At 43.9% G+C, this 26,990-nt stretch overlaps 1 protein-coding gene and 1 long non-coding RNA gene across 3 annotated transcripts in view; one reads left to right on the top strand and one right to left on the bottom strand.

Moving 5' to 3' along the window:
* The window catches only part of PDE4D (phosphodiesterase 4D), a 1,065,327-nt gene that overhangs the window by 620,700 nt on the left and 417,637 nt on the right, over positions 1 to 26,990 (top strand). The window lies entirely within an intron of this gene.
* LOC120992371 overlaps positions 5,653 to 26,990 on the bottom strand; it is a 138,684-nt gene continuing 117,346 nt past the window's right edge. Inside the window, exon 3 of the long non-coding RNA XR_005776965.1 lies at positions 5,653 to 6,296. This is a non-coding gene — a long non-coding RNA (uncharacterized LOC120992371). The remainder of the gene's footprint in view (positions 6,297 to 26,990) is intronic.

Below are 26,990 nucleotides of genomic sequence, written 5' to 3'. Positions count from 1 at the left end.
TCGCAGCATGAGTGCTGGACAGCCCTGGGTGTCTGAATCTCCTTTTATTTTATTTTTTTCCACTGATCGAAACGGGTGGTAGTCAGGAAGACACATTTGTAGCACAATTTACTATATAATATGGAATAGACTATATCATGTGTGGCTGGACCAAGGAAATTGCTCTTCTTACTGGCTCTGAAAATGAGAACTTCAGATCTCATTGTCCCATGGTGGTTAGTGACCAGCCAAGATTGCCCATTGAGAGGCACCTTCTTGTTTTGGTTCACTGATTAACGAGGGGATTTATCATGATGGGAATATTTGAAGTCGGTTTTGCTTCAGTCTGTGTTGGCGTACTTTTACTATAAATGTATCAAATGTTGCACATTGTTTGTTAAATTTGAATCATCTTTAAAACTAACACATTTGTCTAGAAAGGCTCCTCCAGTTTTCTACACCGCCCTCCTACTGGAGTGAGTTTGGAACTTTTTTTGCAACTCTTTAGTCCCAGTGATATATCTGGTGTGAAACTCCTTAACATCGCTTAGGCTAGTTTCACACTAGCGGCAGGGGCAGGCTGGCTGTTCCGGCGGGTGAACAGCCTGTCGGATCCGTCCTGCCGCTAGTTCACATGTGCCCCCGGACTGCTGCTCCGTCCCCATTGACTATAATGGGGGCGGAGTTCCGACAGCAGCGCACGCCGAGTGGCGGCCCAACTAAAAGTACTGCATGCACTCTCGCCGTGCCAATTCCGGAACTCCGCCCTCGCCCCTATTATAATCAATGGGGACGGAGCGGCAGTCCGGGGGCACTCGTGAACTAGCGGCAGGACGGATCCGACAGGCTGTTCACCCGCCGGAACAGCCTGCCGGAGTCCCCTGCCGCTAGTGTGAAAGTACACTTACCATACCCACTTTCCCACCCAAAAATGCAAAAAGTTGCAAACTTTTTGTACATGTGACCTCAAGAAATTGCAAAGCCTGATTTTCCAACTTTTTCTAGACAGAATTCTGGACAGTAGTGCATGATAAATCCCCCTTTATCAGAATAGCTTATTAAAGGGGTTGTGCAGCCAGTACATATTGATGATCTATCTATCTATCTATCCTCAGGATAGGCCATCGATATCTGATCAGTGGCGGACCGACTCCCAGCATCCCCACTGATGAGTTTGAAGAGGAGATGGCACTAGTGCAAGCGCTACTTCCTCTTCAACATTATAATTGAATGGAATAAGCTCTTGTAATCACACTGTGCCGCCGCTGCAAGCGAGACGGCGTGCAGTGCAATCTTGAAGAGGAAGGAATGCTCATAAAAGCGCCGCCTCCTCTTCCAACAGGTGATCACCGGGGGTGTCTGAGTCAGTCCCCCTCCAATCAGATATTGATGACCTATCCAGAGGATAGGTCATCAATATGTATTGGCGCCACATCCCATTTCAGTCACTGTTAGGCCCCTTTCACACGGGCGAGTTTTCCGCGCGGGTGCAATGCGTGAGGTGAACGCATTGCACCCGCACTGAATCCGGACCCATTCATGTCTATGGGGCTGTGCACATGAGCGGTGATTTTCACGCATCACTTGTGCGTTGCGTGAAAATCGCAGCAAGCTCCTCTTTGTGCGTTTTTCACGTAACGCAGGCCCCATAGAAATGAATGGGGTTGCGTGAAAATCGCAAGCATCCGCAAGCAAGTGCAGATGCGGTGCGATTTTCACGCACGGTTGCTAGGTGACGATCGGCATGGGGACCCGATCATTATTATTTTCCCTTATAACATGGTTATAAGGGAAAATAATAGCATTCTGAATACAGAATGCATAGTACAATAGGGCTGGAGGGGTTAAAAAAAATAAAAAAATTATTTAACTCACCTTAATCCACTTGTTTGCGCAGCCGGCATCTCTTCTGTCTTCATCTGTGAGCAATAGGACCTTTGATGACGTCACTGCGTTCATCACATGGTTTGCTGCGCAAACAAGTGGATTAAGGTGAGTTAAATTATTTTATTTATTTTTTTAACCCCTCCAGCAGACCATGTGACCATATGCATTCTGTATTCAGAATGATATTATTTTCCCTTATAACCATGTTATAAGGGGAAATAATACAATCTACACTACAACTAACCCAAACCTGAACTTCTGTGAAGAAGTTCGGGTCTGGGTACCACATACAGTTTTTTATCACGCGCCTGCAAAACGCATTGCACCCGCGCGATAAAAACTGAACATCGGAACGCAATCGCAGTCAAAACTGACTGCAATTGCGTACCTACTCGCGCGGGTTTGCCACAATGCACCGTGACGCATCCGGACCTAATCCGGACACGCTGGTCTGCAAGGGGCCTAAGACTTTTCGTGGGTTATCCTCTTTAACCACATAGGGTCACATCTCTGCATAGCGGTTGCATACATAAAACAGTGTAATAAGTTTAATGCAGACTAATTTGCAGATGTTTTTCTTATTTTATTTTTATTTTATTTATTTGTTTATTTTTTGTGTACATTGGGGCAATAAATAATGGTTGTAACATTATAACATGCAAAAGAACATTGTGGACCTTTATGAAGACCGGTGATTTAGACGCCGGGCTTCGTCCCTCCTGCACCGGCCTCTACACAACTCAGGCGGACTTTACACTTGTCTAAATCTACGTCAGCTCCCCTGCTGGCGTAGATATACACCTAAAGCCTCATTCACACGTCCGTGCTCAAATTCGTGAGCAGGTGGTCAGTGATGCATCTGTAAAGCTGTCCGTGGATGATCCGCGTTGGGTCCGTGTGTCCGTTTTTTGCTGTCCGTGTGCCATCCGTGTTTCACTGACACTGAACAGCTGATTTATTTTTTTAAAAGCATCTCTTCCTAATGATCCGTGAAACACGGATGCAACACGGGCGGCATCCATGTCTTTCACGGACCCATAGACTATAATGGGAGTGATGGATCCGTGAACACGGACAAAATAGAGCATGCATCCGTGCTAAAACCATGGACCCACGGACCGTGCTAAAACACTGATGTCTGAATACACACAATAAAATGAATGGGGATGTGTGCTTTCCGTGGAGAACACGTACAGCACTCGCGCGTTAAACACTGACGTGTAAATGAGGCTTAAAACAGGCTTAGAAAATGATAGATGAGATGGGTCTGTCGGCCCACCCTTTTCCCCGAACCCGCCACACCCCCTTTTTTAGACCTGCCGTTAACCGGCAAAAAAGGGGAAAACGTCACAGATTGCGACGGAAATAAACTTAGTGGTCAAAAAAGTGGCACATATATGTTTGTAAATCACCCCGGTTATTCCAGAGTTGCTCCATAATTGAAAAATTGCAGCAATGTGTAAGTTTGTGTGCTCATCTATGTAATGGAAGTCAATTAATCCAGAAAAGTGCAGAGATTTGTATTCCATGCCGTACACAGAGGCATCTGTTAATAATATCACGCTTTCCTGGGAAGTGTTAAAATGCCACAAGCAAACGCTTTCTGGTCTCCATCAATGACCTTTCCTAGCGCTTCCTCTTACAAATTATCTTGCTTTTTCTACATAGGACTATAGATTGAAGTTACATTCATTAAATAAACCAGTGGCCATTGTACAATGGAATTTCTAATTATTGTTTTTTCTTTTGTTTTAGGTAAGTACCGTACAATTTTCTGCTCTTTGGCTCATGTATTTTATATGTTACCTGAAAAGGAGAAGAGAGGAGGAAGAATCCTTCTGCCCCGTGTCTCTTGGTAAGATTTATATTTCACCACAATCGGTTATGATGCTTTAAGCAATTTTAAAGTAGACTAGAAAGATAGGCCTTGTTCATACACTGCAGTTTCTGCAAAAAGTCTAACTTGTGAATTAAGCTGGGTTTACACAAGGCAATGAAACGGGGGATTGTCGGGAAGGAAGCGTTCCTCCCCGACAGTCGGCTGCTGGTTCAGTGAAGGGGACCGTACATTTACATGCAGCGATCTCCTTCACTGTATGTGGACGGGGGAATGCTGTAGCGATCCCTCATCCTCATACAGAATCATGGCTTCTGAGCAGCAGATCGCTGTTTAGACCACACGATCGATGGTGCCTGAACGAGCAACAGGCTCACCCAATGAACAAGCATTTTGCTCGTTCATCGGATGATCGGCGGCGCATTTAGATGGCCAAATGATCACGGTCGTTCCAAATAATCTGAACAATTATTTGTGCACCCAAATGCACCTTTAAGGCCCCTTTCACACGGGCGAGTATTCCGCGCGGATGCGATGCGTGAGGTGAACGCATTGCACCCGCACTGAATACCGACCCATTCATTTCTATGGGGCTGTTCACATGAGCGGTGATTTTCACGCATCACTTATGCGTTGCGTGAAAATGGCAGCAAGCTCTATATTCTGCGTTTTTCACGCAACGCAGGCCCCATAGAAGTGAATGGGGTTGCGTGAAAATCGCAAGCATTCGCAGGCAAGTGCCAATGCGGTGAGATTTTCACGCACGGTTGCTAGGAGACGATCGGGATGGAGACGCGATCATTATTATTTTCCCTTATAACATGGTTATAAGGGGTTAAATTTAAAAAAAATAAAATTTAACTCACCTTAGTACACTTGATCGCGTAGCCCGGCATCTCCTTCTGTCTCCTTTGTTGAATAGGACCTGTGGTGAGCATTAAGTACAGTTACAGGACCTTTGATGACGTCACTCCGGTCATCACATGGTACGTCACATGATCTTTTACCATGGTGATGAATCATGTGATGGATCATGTGATGACCGTAGTGACGTCATCAAAGGTCCTGGAATGAATGCTCACCACAGGTCCTGTTCAGCACAGAAGGAGACAGAAGAGATGCCGGCAGCGCCAGCAAGTGGATTAAGGTGAGTTAAATTTTTATTTTATTTTTTTAACCCCTCCAGCGCTATTTTACTATGCATTCTGTATTCAGAATGCTATTATTTTCCCTTATAACCATGTTATAAGGGAAAATAATACAATCTACAGAACACCGATCTCAAGCCCGAACTTCTGTGAAGAAGTTCAGGTTTGGGTACCAAACATGCACGATTTTTCTCACACGAGTGCAAAACGCATTACAATGTTTTGCACTTGCGAGGAAAAATCGCGGGTGTTCCCGCAACGTACCCGCACATTTTCCCGCAACGCCCGTGTGAAAGAGGCCTAAGGGTTTCTTCAGGAATTTAGAAAATTTAAAATACTTAAAATATTACTTTATTGTAAATATATTCCCAAATACCCAATAATAATATGATCCTAATAAAAATAAGAATGTTAGCTGAATCATGAGGAGGTCCTCCTGTGTGATTAGGACAGGTTTTGTGTGTACTAATAGGACGGCGGCCGTTTTATTTCCCCTGATGATTGCTCCCTAGAAAAAACAAGCCATTATAACTGATAGGTATTTGTGAATTTATTTATAAAAAAGTAATATTTTTGTATTTTTATTTTCTTAATTCCCGGAGAACCCTTTTAAGACCTTATATCATTTCTAATCTAATAAATTCTACTTGACAAATGTTGCGCCCACCAAGATTTTGAAAAGAAGCTCCCAGGAAAGGCAGATGTAGCAGAGCTAAATTAGCAAATTGATTTGACACAATTTTGGACCCGAATTTTGTAAAAATTTTAGTTGTACCCAAATGCAAATTTTTGGAGACTCAATTTGGGAGGGAGAGGTATAGAAAATTTTAGATGTATTGGAGCACTTCTGATTCACGTGGAATTGGTTCAGGCCTGTATCGAAACGGTTGGCCGAATCCAACCTGAATAGAATTTTGAGTGATGTGCTCATCCTGAGTTACCTGCGGTAACATCATTGTAAATTGTCAAAATTACACATTTAGCTCTACTTCATTGACAAACTGAGGTCTGCTTAGAGGTTTAGATATAGGGGATACAGAACGTGTGCTCCTAAAGAAGAAATTATAGAGGTAGAATGACATATGCCAGTGATATATAGATTCAGTCCCCCCACCCACCCTATACTATTTATTATAATGGTGTCTTCATCTGGTCTTTAGTGCCATCTCCCTGGTACAACTGCTACGTCTGAACCCCTGTACATGCTAGTGACTTATGTTAATTAATCTATAATGTAATCACCCTGCAGAGATCCTAGGCAAAGTGATGTCATCAAAAAATTGGTACTAATGAGGTGGTGTCCCAAGGTAAAGCTTTATATGAGTGCCCAGGAGTTTCAGGCCTTGTTACTTATGTATTTAGGCACAGTCCACTGTGTAGTTTACAGCGCCATCATACCGCAGCTCAGCTCTATTCACTGTAGTCTTCTGTAAGTACCGGAAAACCTGTAAAAAACAAACAAACTGTAAAGATGTATTCAAAGGCACTTTTAATGATTGCATTCTACTTATCTAGCTAAAAATCACGTGTCCAATTCATCTGTATTAATAAATAATTTTCAACAATTTGTCTTCTGCAGCTTTCAGTTTTACTGTGTCTGCAGACTGTTCCTTCTTCTCAGTAAATCCATCAGGGAGCTGCTCTGACAGCTTGGTGTGTAGCCCTTATCTGTATTTCCCGGACAGCTAAAAAAAACACTTCAAAGTAAATACAAGGCACTTACTAATGTATTGTGATTGTCCATATTGCCTCCTTTGCTGGCTGGATTCATTTTCCATCACATTATACACTGTTTATATTCAGGGGTTGTGGCTAGTGCTGCAGCGCAGATACCAGGTGGCCCGGATAAGCTCTGGCCTTGTACATTGAACTCCTCAGACCGTGACGCCTCAGTCAATAGCGACTGCGGCATATGAGGGGTTAGACATAGAGAAGGGCTCTCTCTGTCCTCCAATTGGAGCCTACCTGGAAAATCTATTCTGATTTGGCCTTGTGAACGCTCCGAGGCCCACCATAACAAGCTGCTTGCTATGCCATGTCTGCAGCAGGACATGATAGGAAGCCTGTCAATACCCCATAGACTACAATCTTATTCTATTGAAGTTTATGGAGCAAATGATCAGAGGGTCTTATAGGGACTAAAAATTACATAATTTAAAAACATATATATTTATACTCTATGCAGTTGCAAGAAAAGGTATGTGAACCCTTTGGAATGATATGGATTTCTGCACAAATTGGTCATAAAATGTGATCTGATCTTCATCTAAGTCACAACAATAGACAATCACAGTCTGCTTAATCTAATAACACACAAAGAATTAAATGTTACCATGTTTTTATTGAACACACCATGTAAACATTCACAGTGCAGGTGGAAAAAGTATGTGAACCCTTGGATTTAATAACTGGTTGAACCTCCTTTGGCAGCAATAACTTCAACCAAACGTTTCCTGTAGTTGCAGATCAGTTCTTTGACATGTATTATAAAGTTTCTGTACAGAAAGCAGGTATGCTTTCATGTAATACCTATTTTCCAACACTAGGTGGTAGAAGTCTCCTACTTGACTGCTCTCAATGCTGTGATAGCACTATATACCGTCTAACCATTTTTATTCTATACCGTATTTCATAACAGGCGGTATACACAGTTATAAGAATAAAAATATATATTAAATAAAAAAAATAAAAAATGAAAAAATGGGACCAATATATTAAGATAGGTTTATTCTGCACCCGAATATTGTGCCTGCAACATTTATAGTTTGCGTCCTATTTATGACTCGGATTGTTAAAGGTGTCTAAATCTCTGAAGCTGTTTTAGATGGTGGTGAAGGGAAGATGCAGCACGATGCACTGTAGGGCTTTATACTATCAGAACCGTACCCCACTCGTTATACCACCTTGGAGCAGACAAAAATCTGGCGCAAAAGTTGCCTAAAAAAACCTTGTGTCTAGCATGTCATGCATGAAGGACAATTGTATTGTAATTACAATTCATATATTTGGGACATCAAGTGTTCGCCACAAGTTCTAGTGCAAATCAAGACACAATCTGGATGCAGAGGGACTGATATACAAGGGGTCATTTATCCAGTTCTACTGGCTTGGGGGGCACCCAAGCCAGTTCTACTCTACTCTACCTTTGTTTTTGGGGGTGTTTTTTTGTACCTTTTTTTTCTTTTTGGTAGCGCACCCTGCTGGTCTACCTTCTGTCAGCATCCGTTTTTCCATTCCACGGCCCCGCAAAAAGTATAGAGCATGTCCTATTCTTGTCTGCAACCTCGGACAACCGACAGTCCGCACCGCAAAAAAGTACTGCCAGGCAAGAAGCAGAAGAAAGTTTAATTGCATTTAAAAAAGTCGCCCTCTTAACTCCCCCTAGTGGTGGCAGTGTGTTCTTATCAGGAAAAGAAAAAGGAGTGCTGGGCCTTTCCCTCAGTTGCGTGGTCTGGCTCCATTGAAGGTACGTGCCACGCTCGTGTGTGGGAGGAAAACACCACACCGAGCATAGGAGGGAAAAGGGATACCAGAATAAGGCCTGGAAACTAGGGAAGGAAGATGGACTCATCCTAGAGATAACCCTAAGGCCTCTTTCACACGGGCGTCCCGGATATGCCCCGGATGCATCGCGTGTGCATTGCGGCAAAACCGTGCGAGTAGGCACTGCGCAGTTTTGACTGCGATTGCTTTCCAATGTTCAGTTTTTTCCCCGCGAGTGCAATGCATTTTGCACGCGCGTGAGAAAAAAATTAATGTGGTACCCAGACCCGAACCTGGACTTCTTCACTGAAGTTCGGGGTTGGTTTAGGTGTTCTGTTAATTTTATTATTTTTCCTTTTAACATTGTTATAAAGGAAAATAACAGCATTCTTAACAAAGAATGCTTACTAAAATGTTGATTGAGGGGTTAAAAAAATAAATAAATTAACTCACCTCATCCTCTTGTTCGCGCAGCCGGCATCTTCTTCTTTCAGGACCTGCGGAAGTTGTGTCTGAGCGTCACCCGTCACTAGGTAACCGGATGATGCGCAGGCACTTCACGCTGGTAGACGTCTCAGATGCCGGACGGTAACTTCATTAAAAAAACTCAGATCTGCAAAAAATACGGATGACGTCCGTGTGCATTCTGTATTTTGCGGAACGGAACAGCTGGCCCCTGATAAAACAGTACTATCCTTGTCCGTAATGCGGGCAATAATAGGACATGCTCTATTTTTGGGGGGAACAGACATGCGGACATACGGAAATGGAATGCACACGGAGTAACTTCCCTTTTTTTGTGGACCCATTGAAATGAATGGTTCTGCATTCGGGCCGCCAAAAAAACGGTACGGAAAGAAAATACATTCATGTGCATGAGCCCTAAGTGAGTTAAAAAGCGGATTATATTTGTGGGGTAACCCCCGTAAACTAGCGGCTGCTTTGATTTAGTGCATTTATTGTATTATAATGAAACTGTTCTACTTTGTCCAGTAGGGGGCAGCGTTGACCATTATTTTAGTCATGCATTTTGTATGTGATTCAGCTTACGGTTGTCAGTCGTATGATAATGTCATTTAAAATTAACCTAAAATAAATCTATTGTTGTGACCACATTTTGCTGACCTAAGGTCCATCTAGTGCACTTAGTGATCGATGAACCTTGCTTGATTTGTTTGAATGAGATGCCGAACCCAACAAGACTTCTTTAGTACAGATCTGGCTGTGATTCTACCAAAAACACTTGGCTGATTCTCTTTTTTCATTAATAAAAATGTGCAGTCATTGTAACTTCTGGACCACAACAATATGCAAGGCCTCGTTCACAATTGCCGTGTTCGTTTGACATCTGTGAAAAAAAATCAGCACTAGTTTCATCCATGAAGATGCCTTTCGTGTTTCGTCAGTGTGTCCATTTTTTGCCCTCTGAGTGTGATCCGTATTCTATAGTCACTGCTCAGCTGAAAATTATTTTCAGAGCACCTCCTATCAGTGGTCAGTGAAAAACCGACCAAACACCGACGCAACACGGATTCCATGGATGTTTGTCCGCGTTTTTTCACGGACCCATAGACTATAAGGCCCCATTCACACAACCGTATTTTTTGCAGATAGGATGTGGACCCATTCATTTAAAAGCGTGTGCTGTCTGCATCCGTAGGTCCGTTCCATAGCCCCGCGAAAAATATAGAGCATTCCCTATTCTTGTCCTTTTTGCGGACAATGGATTATTACAATGGATAAAAAAACAAAAAAAAAAAACTGATGCAACACGGACGTCATCCGCAAAATACATACGGTCCTGTGATTGGACTCTAATCAGCGTGTTTGGATTGCATCAAGGGCCAAAAGAGTACTGATCCACGGTTGGTAAAAAACTACTGATATGTGAACAGACACATTAAAATCAATGGGTACGTGCCATGGAAAATGCGCACAACACACGTCAGTGACAAATGGAAATGTGAATGAGGCTTAAAGGTATATAGTCCAGAAGACACCTGAATTCATTAACAGCACATAGAGATGAGCTTATTTCCCAAAATTTGTTTGGGGTTCAATTCAGTTGAATCGGGACTCAGATTCGATTCAGTCTGAAAAATTTTGGTGCCCCAATCGCCCTGAAAATTCATGTATGAGACTCGGAAGTCTCCTAGGACTGTATCTTTAATGGCAGGACAACATTAGTAATGTTTTATCTGGCTGTGGGTAAACGGATGGGAGCCGGTGGTCACAAGCAGCCTGATTAATAACACACGGCATTGTCTTTTTTGTTATTTTTTTAAAATTAAATAACGGTCAGAAAACGATCCCTTATGGTGGCAGATACCTTCTTGTCTATCATCTTATTTCACAGAAATTAGAATCTTTTGGGAAATTCGTAAGAAATTCAATGTGCACAGAATCGATTCACTCATGTCTACCAACCCACCTTTACCTGGTTTACATCATTTTTTTTATTTTTTTTTGTTCCACTCCTAACTTTCTTTGAGAGAGAGAATAATCCCGCTTCTGTTCGCCATCGTGATTGTGAGCCATCATATAGTGAGATCTAATCAATTACAATTAGGACTCATGCACACGAATGTGTGAGGCCCGTGCTACGGACCACAAGTAGTGGTCTGCAGTGCACAGACACCAGCCACGTGGCCGCTGTTTGCGGATGCGGACCCAATCATTTGATCTGCAAGATTCAGTCCGCACCTCAAAAAATAGAACATGTTCTATTTTTTTGCGGGGAGGAGGCACAGACCGAAATCCCACAGAAGAGCTCAATAGCTTTGTTTTAGGCGTAGAAAGTGGTCTAAATGGAAGACAGTTCGGAAGCTGTGTTACATTGAGGCTGGGTTCACACTTGAGCGTTTTACAACTTGAGCGTTTTACAGCGCGTTCAAACGCGCTGTAAAACGCTCAACACATGAAAACCAATGCTTCCCTATGGCCCTGGTTCTCACTTGAGCGTTTTACAGCGCGTTTGAACGCGCTGAAAAACGCCCTACGCTCAAACAAGTTCTTGAGCTTCTTTGGGGCGTTTTGACGCGTGTTTGTGGCCATAGGACACTGCAGTCAATCACACAAACGCGCGTCAAGCGCGCGTTTACTATTGCAAAAAACACGCATAAAAACGTGCGACAAAAACGCGCGTTAAACGCACATATCAAATACGCTCAGGTCTGAACCCAGCCTTAGAAGCGGCACTGGATGTGCCGAAGTTACGGAGAAGCCTGCGCCTCTTTATAACTTCGGTGGATCTACCGCCAGCTAAAGGCCTTTATTAACTGATTTTCATTTGTAAATGGGAGGGGTTTTTTTTTGCCAAACTGCCATATCTGTCATTTTATTATTCCACTTAGATGCTAGGAATAGATTGCAGCACTTCAGTCATGGACTCGGTGACCCACTAGTCACCCATAACTGAATGTTCTTCTGAACCTAAACTAAACTACCGGAATGTCTGTACCAATATATTCATACGGCTAACATATCCCCTCAGTAACCTTTTCTACACCTTAAAGTTGTGCAAGAATGGGGTGGTTTTTGGCAAACCTCCCCATTCTGCCGGACTGCAAAGGGAAGATGACTTCGGCTACTTTCACATTAGCGTTAATATTTTCCGGTATTGACATCCGTCACAGGGTCTCAATTCCGGAAAAAAAGCTTCAATTTTTTCCCCATTCATTGTCAATGGGGACAGAACGTAACTGAACAGAACGGAATGCTATAAAATGCATTCTGTTCTCATACCGGAGAGCAAACCGCAGCATGCTGCGGTTTTCTTTCCGTCATGGGTTGCAGAGCAAGACGGATCCGTCATCACCCACAATGCAAGTCAATAGGGACGGATCCGTTTTCTCTGACACAATCTGAAACAATACAAAACAGATCCGTCCCCCATTGACTTTCATCGGAGTTCATGACGGATCCGTCTTGGCTATGTTAAAGATAATACCACCGAATCCGTTCATAACGGATGCAGATGGTTGTATTATCAGTAACGGAAGTGGATCACAGGGGCTCAATACCGGAAAAAAACTGATCAGTTTTATCCTAATGCATTCTGAATGGAGAGCAATCCGTTCAGGATGCATCAGTTCAGTCCCTCTTATGTTTTTTGGCCGGAGAAAATACCGCAGCATGCTGCAGTTTTCTCTCCGGCCAAAAATCCTGAACACTTGCCGGAATGCCATATCCGGCATTAATTTCCATTGAAATGCATTAATGCCAGATCCGGGCCCCAAGTGTTCTGGCAAAACGGATGCATGCGCAGACCATTAAAAATGAGAAAAAAAGAAATACCGGATCCATTTTTCTGGATGACGGATCCGGTATTGCAATGCATTTGTGAGACGGATCCGCATTCGAATCCGCCTCACAAATGCATCAGTTTGCGTCCAGATTGCCAAATCCGGCATCCAGTTCCGGCAACGGAACTGCCTGCCGGAATCCTCTGCCGCAAGTGTTAAAGTACCCTTACCTGCTTCCTGGTGCCAGCTCTCCCCTCCTTCTGCTCCAGGCCTGAGATTCTCCACTGGGTTCCAGCGATGTCAAGATCCGGTTTGACATCGCTGCAGCCAATCACTGGGCGTGGTAGTGTCTGGCTCCCCTTGCGTCATGCGACGACTTGTCAAGACTCAAGGGGAGGCGGACACTGCCGTGGCCAGCGATTAGCTGCGGCAATGTCAAACCGGATGTTGACATCACTGGAGCTCGGTAGAGCATTGCAGGTCTACAGGAGAAGAAGCAAGGAGCTGGCGCCAGGAAGCAGGAAAGTCATCTTCCCGTTGCAAGGCCACCCAATTCTTGCACAACTCCTTTAAGGTGTAGAAAAGGTTACTGAGGGGATATGTTGGCCATATGAATAGTTTAGTTTAGGTTCAGAAGAACTTTCAGTTACGGGTGACAAGTAGGCGCCACTCTATTTGTACTCCAGTGGGTCACGGAGTCCACGACTGAAGTGCTACAATATATTCCTAGCATCTAAGTGAAATAATAAAATGTAACATATGGCAGACATACATTAAAAGCTCGGATTCCGACCGTCTGCTGGCTAGCTTTGAACTCAGCAACCTGAAAAGTTGTCATAAATGTGCACTATACTGTCTGACAAGTCTATTTTTATTTGTATTCACTGTGAAATGGCAATTCTGGATCAGTGTTTCTTAGGATAGGTCATCAATATCAGATAAGTGGGGGGGGGGGGGCAACTTGTGTCAGGCGCAGCACTATGAAGTGCCTTTTGCGCTGTGGCATTAGAAGAATTTTTATATCTCTGACTTTTAGTCTAACCAGACTGTCTATTACTCTGTAATTCCTCTAGCGCCGTTCTATGCAAAACAGTAGGTTTAAAGAGCACAACAAATGCTTGAAATAACTTCTTTATTAACTTCAACTTTTCTTCATATATAACACTGCCGCCTCCGCAGCAGATAGTCCATGTAGATAACACGTGTTGAAAAGATATCACAAAATGGTGGTATGCATAAGATGGTGGTTCAACTGTTCAATCTTGTCATTCAACATAAAATGGTGGATATATTTCTGTTTTGAGTATCTGTACTCTCACTTTAAGTTATTTAAGCACTTTATGATCTCTCTGAGAGGTATATCTGAGGTCTAACTAATAGTTCTACTTGCTGAATTTGGTCGCAATTGGTCGCAATTTGCAGTATGCAGTTAGCAGTAACTATTTGCATATTGGTTGAGTATGATCTGGTATAGTTGTATGCAATTTGGATTGCAATATGGAATTTGAATTTGGATTGTGAACTTTGTAGTTTGCAATTGAATTTGGTGGAACTGTAAGTAAACACACACATAACTGGTTCAGTATACAGTTCTAATCACTATATTAGCAATAGGAACATTATAGCTCCTGCTAGGGGAATTTCCCACACAGGCAGTGTGTGAGGCTGGATGTGATTGGTCAAAACTCCTGCTGTGTATGAGGCTGGCTGCGATTGGTCAAGACTCCTGCCCAGCAACAACAGTTTAACTCTATGCTTTCTGTTGTTTCTGCTGTGTCATTGAGCTTACCTCACATCCATATAATGAATCTAAAAGGCATACTATCTTTTCTGCTTCTGTGAACACAATATATAACAGTTATATGACATCCAAACATGAAGTCACTGTAAATAACTCTGCCCTTGTCTTTAACACACAAACATAGGAACTATATTAAGGTTATTGGCAGGTTTAGCTGTATAAACATATAAGGACAGGTCTTAGCTGGCCAGCTACACGACTGGCGGCATCCCTGACGATTTTTAAGAGATCACTGTGTTCACTGTTTACCCGCTCGCAGCCAGCATTGCAGCGGTAAGCAGAGCACTGCGTTTTCTTCAAACAGCTAATTGGCAGGGATGTCGGTAGTTGACCCCCCCCCCCCCCCTGTGCCCATATGATATTGATGACCGGTCCTAAGGATAGGTCATCAGTATAATAAAAGCAGACACCCCCTTTAATGGCCACATAGTAATGAAACTAAATGGCACTTTAACATGCATCCATTAGGGGAATTGCAGTGATTCCGGGAGAGGGGAGCAGATAGGAGTGATAGTAGCAATAAAGGTAGTTGTAGTCATTGCTTATGCTGATGCTCCCCTCGTAAGACTAGAATGCTTTTTGGGCTTTCTCTGGTCTTTCTCTTGACTTGCTGTGGCTGGTACCTAATCCAGGGCTTGCTTTATTCTCAGCTCTGACAGTTCTGGCTAACTCCTCCTCCCTATAGGGGAATGAAACAGCCCCACCTAGTGGCTAATTATTGCAGCCTATTAACACTTAACTGCTTGGTTTTGAAGCCAGCACATAGAAAATGCACATAAAACCATTTTTTTGGGGACTACTGCCAAATGTCCTTACAGGACTAAAATGGTAGCGTCACATGGAGTTTTTGGGAGTAGGTTTTGGGGCATTTTTTTCCTGCAGGTTTTTCATCCAAAGCCAGAAGTGGATCCATCAGGAAGGGGAATTATACGTCCTTTTTTATAGTTCCAGTTTCCTGTGAATCCACTTATGGTTTTGGCTGAAAAACCTGCTGGAAAATCGGACTTAAAACCTTCTTCACACTGTTTATTGTCCACCAAGGATTTATGTGCCATACATTTTCAGCTTTTTACAGTAGCAGCAAAGTGGATGAGGTTTTAAGAATTTCTCCGCCGCACTCTGCATATAAATATCCACAGCGTGTAGGATTGTAAATGTGCAGTGTGTTCTTTTTTGCTGTGGACTTTCACCATGGATTTTACTCTTTTCCAAGCATGTCCATAGGATAGGGTATAACCATTGGATCGGTGGGGGTCTTACGGCTGGGCCTCCCACTAATCTTGAGAACAGGGGCCCCATAACCCCCCAGGGCCCCCCGAAATGAATGGACCAATAGGCCAAGCATGCACACTGCTGCTCCATTCAACCCTGAGAATCCCAGAGATAGCCAAGAATGGATATTTCTAAGAGGTCTATGGAGCGGTAGTGTTCATGCTCATCCTGCTACTTCATTCATTTTGGGAGGCTCTGTGGCGTATGGGGTCCCCATTCTTGTGATCGGTGGGGTCCCAGGAGTAGGACCCTCACCAATCTAATATCTACAGGACAGGGGATAACTTCAAATTATCACAATACCCCTTTAAAGGGGTTTCCAGGATTCATATACCGATGACTTAGTTTTATTATAGGTCATCAATATCTGATCAGTAAGGGTCCACCAGTCAGCTGTTTGAAGAGGCCGTGGCACTCCACTGAGCTCTGCAGCCTCTTCCTAGGCCAGCGCTCCCCACGTCACCATTCTTCACTGCAGCTGGCGCTCTGCAGCAGCACAATGCCCTCACACAGCTCTTGCTGGGAATATGCCTCCTACACAGCAAGTACGATGTGTGACAGTATCCTGCTGCTGGAGAGCTGTGATCATCAGAAGAACCAGGTGAGTATTTACTCTTTTGTTTTTGTTTGTTTGTTTTTATTTCCTGTGAATATGGCACATATCTGGGCATAACTACTGTGAGGGGGCACATATCTGGCATAACTACTGTGAGGGGGCACATATCTGGCATAACTACTGTGAAGGGGCACATCTGGGCATAGCAACTGTGAAGGGGGCACATCTGGTCATAGCAATTTTGAAGGGGGCACATCTGGGTATAACTACTGTGAAGGGGCACATCTGGTCATAGCAATTGTGAAGGGGGCATAACTGGGCTTAACTACTGTGAAGGGGCACATGTGAGCATTACTGCCTTGAAGGGGCTCATCTGGCCATAACTACTTTGAGGAACATATAACTACTGTGAAGGAAGCACAATGTGGGAATTACTACTGTTAAGGGGTTCACATAGGGACATAACTACTATGAAGGGGCACAATGTGGGCATTACTACTGTTAAGGGGTTCACATAGGGGCATAAATACTGTAAAGGGGCACAATGTGGGCACAACTACTGTGAAGGGCACAATGTGGGCACGACTACTGTGAAGGGGACATATATGGGCATAATTACTGTGAAGGGGGCACAATGTGGGTATGACTACTGTGAGGTGTACAATGTGGGCATTACTACTGTAAAGGGGGCACATGTGGACATAGCTACTGTGTGCTGGCACAAAGGGGGAATATTTACTATTTGGGGGCATTAAGGGGGCTGGGTGGGACTGGGTGTGTATAGTTATGTTTTGGGTGCAGTTAGAGGCGTGTCCAATTATGAAAAAAATGCCGACATATTGTCCCTCTTTGTGTTTTTCTAAACTTGGGACATATGTTCAGCAGTCACATGGCCCAGTAGCAAGTGAATGTGGCTGAGCTGCAATACCAAGCACAGCCACCATATGATGTACGGCACTGTGCTTGGTTAGCTGTAAGTGCAGCCAGCCAGTATCGCAGGGGAAACACGTGAGGTGCACGCACAGTTCATCAGTTTACTCACGGTTAGCAGAAAGCCTCCCTGGGCTGGCAGCACAGTGTTGAGGTGGACAGCACGAAATCCTCCGGGGCACGCTCTGTGGTAGGAAGCACCAGCCAAGATGGAGGTTGAGGTGCCCTTGATGTTAGGGGTGCTTAGGGTGCTTGTTGCGGCTGAGTCCCTTGATGGTTTTTGTCGTGACGCCAGTACCGTTAATGGTGGTACAACCAATAGTGGTAATAATGAGTAGACAGTGGTAAGATGCAACTCACAACTTTTACTGTTGATGACTTTGGTTGCAGCAGTACAAAATACAGTCTCTTGTTGGTATGAGAGATAATCTGCAAGTCCACTGTTTCCAGGCTTTCTTAGGCTTGATTTGAGTTTAGCCGGATATTTTCTGTATCGCTGTAATTTGGTGAGGTGGCCGGAGGCTATGGTATCCTTCACCTGAATATCCCAAAGGTCTTTGATGCCTGATTTGTGGCTTTTATCCTTTGGATGTATAAGTCTTTTCTCTTGTCCCTTTCTGGACTAAACTTTCATCAGAGCAGAAGTGCTGGATCTGCACTCTCTCACCCTCAGCAGACTGAATAATCAATCAACAACCACTGACCTGTCCCCTGTCCCATCTCACTAGGCCTGAACTAGGTATATATAGAACCTAAGTTTTATCCCCATCTAGTGGTGGGATGTATAAATTACACCTAATCTGCCTGGTAACAGGGATTTTGCAAATAAATTAGTACAAAGTCACATAATACAGCATAGTACAGTTTTTAGGGTAAAAAGTGCTTTTAAGCAGTGCCCACACACACGTAGTGGGACGCTGCATAAGAAGCCACATAGCTACCCAAAATGTGACAGCCTCTTGAAAAAGCTGATCGGCAGGGTTGCCGGACCCCTACTGATCAGATATTGATGACCTATCCTGAGGATAGGTCATCAGTGATGGTCAGTTCGCAGTGTTCGCCAGCAAACACATGCGGGCTGCCATCTTTAGTAAGGTAGACTCACCCGTCCGGCGATGTACAGGTAAGCCCTTACCTGTGCCTGTGCCGGGAGCCGGTCTGAAATGAAATGCAGTCACTGGGAGCAGGCAGTTCCGAGAACAACTCGATGAAGGCCCCCGGCGACTGTTCTCGGAACTGCCTGCTCCCGGTGACCGCATTTGATTTCAGACTGGCTCCCGGCACAGGCACAGGTAAGGGCTTACCTGTGCATCGCCGGACGGGTGAGTCTACCTTACTAAAGATGGCAGCCCGCATGTGTTCGCTGGCGAATACTGCGAACTGACCATCACTGTAGGTCATCAATATAGGAGTCCCAGAAACCCCCTTGAAGCTTTATACAGTGCCCATTCCAGTCAATAGGTTGTCTGTGTTAGGGTCCATTCAGACGTCCGTAGTGTTTTGTGGTCCGCATATTGTGGACTGCAAAACACTGACGCCGCACATCGCCGGCACTTAATAGAGGATTCCTATTCTTGTCTGCAGCTGCGGACATGAATAGGACATGCTCTATTTTTTTGCGGAGCCGTAAACACTGTTTGCTGTCCGCATCTTTTCCGGCCCCATTGAAAATAAATGGGTCCGCACCGGATCCTGACCCATTCTACGGACGTCTGAATGGACCCTAATGCAGGACAGGATAAATCCTCCAAAGTGAGAGAAGTTCTTTGTAAACACTTGACTTCTTCTTATTATTTTGTTATGCACTTATATAGCGCTACTATATTCCGCAGCGCTTTACAGACGTTAGCACCCAACTGTCCCGAATGGGGCTCACAATCTAAGTTCCCTATCAATATGTCTTTGGAGTGTGGGAGGAAACCGGAGAACCCAGAGGAAACCCACACAAACACGGGGAGAACATAAAAACTCCATGCAGATGTTTCCCTTGGTCGGATTCAAACCCAGGACCCCAGCGCTGCAAGGCACCAATGCTAACCACTGAGCCACCATGCGCCGTTATTAGAATGGAATATTACTTCCGGCTACCAAACGACCCTCCCTAAATCCCGCCAAATAAAGCTCAGAGACTTACTTCTTGGTGTAACGCCGTAGCAGTCGATTTATTAATAAAATAAATTATACCAGTATAAAACTTCTTTAATAATACAAATTTAAACATACATGATAAAGTGCAATAACAATACAATCCCGACATAATACAACCTACCTCTCATTATAACCTCTGGTATTGTGAAAGGATCCTAGAAGGCAACCCAAGCAAGCTACATACCACCACCTCCACTTGGCCGCACTCACCGACCCAAGGGCACCAAACCCTCCAATACAAATATACCCCTGTAGGCCTTTTAGCCCAAACAGGAGCCCCCAGCCTTCAGCTTACCAAACCATGAGATGCACGCTCCAGCGTGTCATGCACCAATTAACCATTGCTTTGCCTTCCAGGATCCCCCCCATTTACCTGCCCCGCTACGACTAAGAGTAATCTAACCCCTTCTAACAAGGGCAGGTGGGCAGGACAACTCATAAAGGTACCAACTGTACTAAAATGACACCACCCCCAACCCTGGCTTATGTAGAGCCCGCCAAACCCCTTAACCCCCCTTTACAACCAATCAGGCACCTTCCCTATTTTAAAACACATTAACCCCTTACTGCCTTCAAACTTCCCCCTAGGTCAAGCCGCACTTTGCTACGGCTACGCCCCGCTCCATTGCTCTACTTCCACTCTGGTTAAAACATAAGAACCCTGAGCATGGACCCCAGAGGAGTAAGTAACCTGAAAGCTAAGGTCACCATTGTATAGAAAGAAGCGGCATGCGGACTCGAATGCCTGTGAATTGGCTTTACTCCCCAATTTTCAGGTTAAAAGTCGAAAAACATGAAACAATGATATAAAAACAGCCTGATGAGAGTGCAGAGAGGGGTCGCCTCAGCCTAGGAATGGGCATTTTCTTTAAAAAAGCACTTCACCTTTTGCAATAAATACAAAGATGTATTTCTCCCCATTGTAAAAAACCTCCTGTGTTCTCAAGATTACGGTACATTTAGTTTCCTTTGAATATCGCAATGCTTTCACCATTCAGAGGTGTACCACTGCCTTCCTTTGCTGGCTGTGATTCTTTTGTCTCGGGTTGCCCCCCAAAGCAATATCCATTATCTGAGTGGGATCTACTCTGCCAGCCAACCTTTTTATAAGGAAATCCACATTCAGTTAGAAGGCTTTCCCGGGACACAATGAAAATAGCGGAGAAGTATTTTATAATGTCATTTCTGTTGCAATACAACTTTCTGCCTCTGTCATTTCCAAGATGCATTCAGGAATAAGCAATTCTACAACTGACTGCAAGAAAATAGTTAGACTTATTGGGATCCCCAAAATGCCTTCCGTGTGCAGTGGAACGGATATACGGATGCGGACAGCACAAGGATGACATCTGGGTGCTGTCCGTTTTTTGCCGACTCTTAGAAATGAATGTGTCTGGGTGCTGTCAGCAAAGGATGCAGATCGGTCATGCTTTTAAAATATGGTCATGTTCATGACCCCTATAGTGCAGTTATTATGCAGCAAATTTGCCCCAGTAATCAGTATATTCTAGTATTATTACTTTTAATAATGTTAAGATTTATTATAAGTTAATAATGTGGTACAAATTCTTAGGTAATCCTGAATTAATAGGCGGATGCCCCCTTTTCTCCCCACTTACTCATTCAGAGGACCTAGCACTCCACACATAACTTGTGAGAATAGTGTAATTCCTCATCTCACCTGCGGTGGTGCTGTTGGGAAATGGAACATTTACTACAAGGTTCCTCTGTACAGATGTAGCAAACTTTAATTTGCAATTAAATGCATTACATTGACATTTTCAATTGAGAAGTTAAAGGGGTTGTCCCGTTACAAGAACTCATCCCCTAGCTACAGGGTAGGTTGTAAGGTGTCTGAACAGCGGGGGTCAGGCCGCAAAGGCCCCTGCCAATCAAAAGAACGGGGGCTATCTCCTGCAGCCCAATGCAGCTGAATGTGAGCAGCAGTCATGAGAATGGGTGCTGCCCAGGGCCGGACTGGCCATATTTCCCGCTGGGCCGATGCTCTGGGGGCCGCCCAAGCCCTCCTTATGGCTGCTGTCCAGGTACAAAAAAATGTATGCCCTCAGCGTTAATAAATGCTAGAAGCATCAGGTACTTATGCACCTGGTCAGCAGCCGCAGGTCTCTCCTGAATTCCACTGTATCTCCATCCTAAGTAAGGTATTTTATGCCACACTGTGGTATTTGGTTTTGCTGGGGCGGTATTTTGTGCTGCGCTACGGTATTGCTGGCCCGCCTGCTACTGTTGTCCGTGCCTACCTGTGGCTTGTGTTGGTCCTGCCTGCTTTTCTTGCCCTTTTAAATGTCAATTTAACATTTTCTTCATCATGGTATGTAACGTGAAAAATCAAGCTAAGATCACAACTGATAGCTGCAAGGCACCTTGTGATCGGTTTATCATTGGAGCAGCCTTCTAAAACCAAGGGACGGTCCAAAGCCCCCACTAATAGGAGCACCATTATGCTATAGTCTAATTCCCAGAGGATGCTTTTCTAATACCCCATTTCTAACGGCATAGTTAATGGGCAGACTAGAAATAATAGACTCAGCCCCGAAAGCCACCTGCACCCTGCTATCCTGCAGATATGTAATGCACTTTAATGGTCTCAAGTTACTTTCCCACAATACCTGCAAGATACGTGGTCTGTGCAATTGCTGAAATTATGCATAGCTGCTGAGTATTTTAGAAATGACAGTGATTTGCTTGCATTGTATTCTTCTATTCATCGGTATAGTGGCTGTGCTCAGCAAAGAAATCAATAGGAGCGACCTTTCACCAAAGTCAGAGGCATATAGATCCATGCGATATGACGTGTGATCGCTTTTGTGGGTGAGTAAAGCAAACAGCCAAACCAAATATGTGACTCACAAATCATTTTATAGTAATTCACTGGTTAATATTTGACTGGGAACGATCCTGTAGGGAATCGGTTTATCCTCATTATTTTTACATTTATATATTGTATCACCAGTCCGTACTGGGCAAGGCACCCACCGGGCAAAAGGTAGCGCTGTGAGAAGAAAATGCCCTTTCATCATCTTGTTTTTTTTAGATCAAATATTCTGTGCTGATAAATGTCTTTATCTCTTCATGGCTCTCGAAGCTCTTTTTTTGGCTACAGAGCTCTAAATCTTTTTGCATAGACATAGATTTAACCCCTTTCTGACATCTGCTGTACATGTATGGCAGATGTCAAATCTTTAAAGAGGGAGCCTGCTCAGGAGCTTAGCCACCAGGTGCCTATTGTTTTGCATAATGGGGATCACAGACTTTTAAAGTTCTTGTCCCATTCCTCCGTTACTAAGGCGAGACGGGACTATGCGCCGACCACCTGGTGGCCGGGAAACAGTGGGGGGTCGGCCTTTTTTCCAAGTTAGACAAACAGTATAGCTCGCACTGCATGCACTGCAATGAGAGCTACTGAAACATAGGAGCACTGACCCGCTTCACTGTTTTCCGGCCATTTGGTAATTGGCGCTTAGTCGCATCCATCCTTAGTAACGGCGAGATGGGACAACAGCCTTAACCTCTCGGATGCTGTGGTCTGTTGCGCTCACAGCATCTGAATGGTCTTTTCCTGTGGCAGTGCTTGATAGGAACATTGTGAGACTCCCATAGGCTGCAATGGTAAATCATTGCAGTCTATGGGAGAAGCGATCAGATGATCACATAAAGAAAAAAGTGAATAAAAAAAATAAAGTATAACAAAAAATAAAAGGATACAAAAAATTCAAATCAGCCCCGTCATTTCCCCACTTTAAATAATATATATATTTTTTTAAATACCAAAAAAAGTAATTAGCTTCGACTATGAGCTCTATTGGTGATAGAAAGTGATGATAATGTGTGCAAAGCGCTACGGAATATGTCAGCGCTATATATAAGTGAGTAAAATAAAATACATTTTGAAGCTGTATATGAGAAAACCAAAGCTCTGAGTGCTATAAATGTAAGTGAAGAAATTGTTCAGCATAACATTTTAGATCAAAGAAAGAACAAAATTCTATTCGAAGGTGGCCACTCACGTTAAAGGGGCTGTCCAGGCTTTTTCTATTGATGACCTATTCTCAGGATAAGTCATCAATATCAGATTGGTGACGGTCCGACACCTGGCACCCCCCGCCTTTCAGCTGTATTTGGAGACACATGCCGTCTCCCTTATCTCTTCCTGTCCACTGCTGTATGTCTATGGAACAGCCGCAGCAGACAGGAACATAGAAGGGAGACAGCATGTGCAGCGCGCGCCGTCTCCTCGTACAGCTGAGGATAGGTCATCAATAGAAAAAGTGAAATATGTTTTCATGATCTATACAGTAGGCGGTTTTTGTGTTAATTTTTTAATTTGTGATTTAGAGGTAATTGCACGCACTATTTATTTAATTGTTTATTTATGATCTCATGCATGACTATCATAGAAGCCCTAGTTGTCCCCACATTCCAGCTGCTTAAAGGGTTCTACAAGAGTAGAAAAATGTGGCTGATTTCTTCTAGAAACAGAATCACATCTGTTCATAGGTTGTGTCTGGTATTGCCATCAGCTCTATCAAAGTAAATGGGACTGATATGCAATATCATAAGTAAACCATGGACACGTGTGCCACATGTTTTGTGTAAGCTATGTTTTTCAAATCCTGTACAACCCCTTTAAAGGGAGCCTGAACTGTTGACAGCACCATGTTGGGGATATGAAGAGCAAGACAAACATAACTTTTGTGAAACTTTTAACACCACAAGTAGTAAGAATATGAACTTTTATTCTGTCAGATTCTACTCCTTACAGTAGGTGCACTGGAGGTGGAGATGCCCTGTGAATTGCTGTCTGCATTGATCTGCTTCACAGCAACTCCCTTCTGCCCTGAGAGACAGCTGAAGTGATCTCCTGGTTGGATGCTACAGCTGTCACTCAAAGCAGAGCAGATGAGCTGTGAAGACGCTCCATGCAGAGAGCACGTCACAGTGAAGCTCCACCTCCAGTGCACTAAAGTAACAGAATCTAGCAACACAAAAGTCCATATTCTCCCAACTCCTGATGATAAAAGCTCCACTAAAGGTATGTTTGTCTTGTGCTCCTCTCTCCCTATTCTAGTGCTGTCAGCAGTTTAGTATCATCCAACCTCCTGACAGATTCCCTTTAACATGATTATCCAATATCTTACAACAGCCCCCCCATGTGCCGGGCCCCTCAGAGGGAATATACTTACTCCGCTACCTGCGCCGCTCCTGGTCTCCACACCGCCACTGCTGCTTCTCCCTGTACTTGGAGGAAAACATCCGGTGTCGGGGGGAGCAGCCAATGGTAGATCAGTTTCATTATCACTGTATTGTATTTTTTCTCTTTTCTTGCGTAATCCCCATTTAGTATGTGTTCCTTTATTGACAACGCAGTCCAGTCCACATCTTGTCTGATGTATGCAGTCCTGGAACAGCCGTATGAGGGTGCATATCTTTGTACAAAATGTGAGCAAATTGCCCGGTTAGAATCGCACATCGTGTATCTAACCGCGCGAGTTTCAACACCGAGAAGCGTTGGTAATTTGGAACAGAGTTTGCTGCTCACTGAGTAGATTGGGTAGATGTGGAGGAGGGTGGTAGTATGGAGGATCAGGAAAGTGAGGTAGGTAGCTGGATAACAGTTAGAAAGCGGGGTAGAGGGAAGAGTGCCAGGGAGGCTAGCCCTGATCTGACACACCCCAACAAGTTTGCACGTTTGGCAGATGAGGAGGATGTCAGTCCAGGGACAGCACTGCTGCAGCCGGACACTTCCTCTGCCAGTCAGGGGAATGCCAGCTCCGGTAAGCAGGAGACCAGGAGAGCAGGGCAGGCCAGACAGATGCTGGAAGTGGGAGACTCAATTATTAGGGGTACAGATAGGGCGATCTGTCACAAAGACCGGGATAGTCGAACGATGTGTTGTCTTCCAGGCGCTCGAGTTTGACACATCGCGGATCGGGTTGAGAGATTACTGGGAGGGGCTGGAGAAGATCCAGCAGTCATGGGCCATATCGGAACCAATGACAAAGTTAGAGGTAGGTGGAGAGTCCTTAAAAATGATTTTAGGGATTTAGGTCACAAGCTTAGGTCAAGGACCTCAAAGGTAGTATTTTCCGAAATGCTGCCTGTACCACGAGCCACACAAGAAAGGCAGTGGGAGATAAGGGAGGTTAAGCGGCTCAAGAACTGGTGTAGAAAGGAGGGGTTTGGGTTCCTGGAGAACTGGGCCGACTTCTCTGTCAGCTACAGGTTCTATCGTAGGGACGGGCTGCACCTCAATGGGGAAGGGGCAGCTGTGTTGGGGGAGAAGATGGCTAGAAGGTTGGAGGAGTGTTAAAACTAGGGACTGGGGGAAAAGGTAATTACGTTATAGGATGGGAACATAATGCAGATAGAGACCGGGGGCAAGGTAGTGGGACTGGGGGAGGAATGGAAAGAGGGACTAGAACAGTTCAGAAGGAAAGTTGTAGGGTAAAAAATATACATAAACCTCTCAATTGTATGTATACTAATGCCAGAGGCCTGACTAATAAAACTGGGGAACTGGAATTAGTGATGTGTGAGGACTATGACATAGTGGGAATAACTGAGACAAGGCTGGATGATAGCTATGACTGGGCAGTTAATGTACAGGATTACAGTCTGTTTAGAAAGGATCGCCAAAACCGGAGAGGGGGAGGGGTCTTCCTTTATGTAAAGTCCTGTCTAAAGCCCACAGTCCGAGAAGATATAAGTGAGGGACATGAACATGTGGAGTCACTGTGGGTAGAAATACATGGAGGCAAAAACAATAATAAAATACTAATAGGAATTTATTATAAAGCACCTAATATACCAGAGTCCACAGAAAATCTACTACGAAACGAAATAGACATGGCGGCAAATCATAACAAGGTCGTAATTATGGGGGACTTTAACTACCCAGATATAGACTGGGAAACAGAAACCTGTACATCTCATAAAGGAAACAGGTTCTTGGCAATAACCAAAGACAATTACCTTTCCCAACTGGTTCAGGACCCGACTAGAGGGACGGCCATACTGGACTTAGTATTAACCAATAGACCTGACAGAACAACAGATGTGCAGGTTGGGGGACACCTGGGAAATAGTGACCATAAAGTAATAACCTTCCAATTGTCACTCAAAAGAGTGTTTCTTCAGGGAGGAACAAAAATACCAAACTTAAAAAAGCAAAATTTTGCCAACTAAGAGAGGCCTTAGGCCTAACTAACTGGGACAAAGTCCTCAAAAATAAAAATACAGCCACAAAATTGGATATTTTTAAAACCATCCTAAAATTGTGAGATGCACATATCTTATAATAATAAAAGGTTAAGGAACAAGGAAAAAAAACTATGTGGATAAATAGAATTGTAAAGAAAGCAATAAATGTCAAAAAGAAAGAATTTAAATCCCTAAAACAGAAGGGTCGCACGGAAGCACTGAAAAACTATAGAAAAAAATAGAAAATGTAAAAGACAAATAAAAGCAGCCAAACTAGAGACCGAGAGATTAATTGCCAAAGAGAGTAAAATTAACCCAAAAATGTTCTTCAATTATATAAATGGTAAAAAGTATAAATCTGAAGGTGTCGGCCCTCTACAGAGTGATGAGGGGGAGTTGCAGAGCGCGATGTGGAGAAAGCAAAGCTATTAAATATTTTTTTTCTCCACTGTATTCACTGAAGAAAATAAATTGTCAGATCAAA

The sequence above is a fragment of the Bufo bufo genome, chromosome 2 (assembly GCF_905171765.1).
Source record: "Bufo bufo chromosome 2, aBufBuf1.1, whole genome shotgun sequence".
Taxonomy (NCBI): domain Eukaryota; kingdom Metazoa; phylum Chordata; class Amphibia; order Anura; family Bufonidae; genus Bufo; species Bufo bufo.
This window is presented reverse-complemented; position numbering and strand designations above follow the sequence as displayed.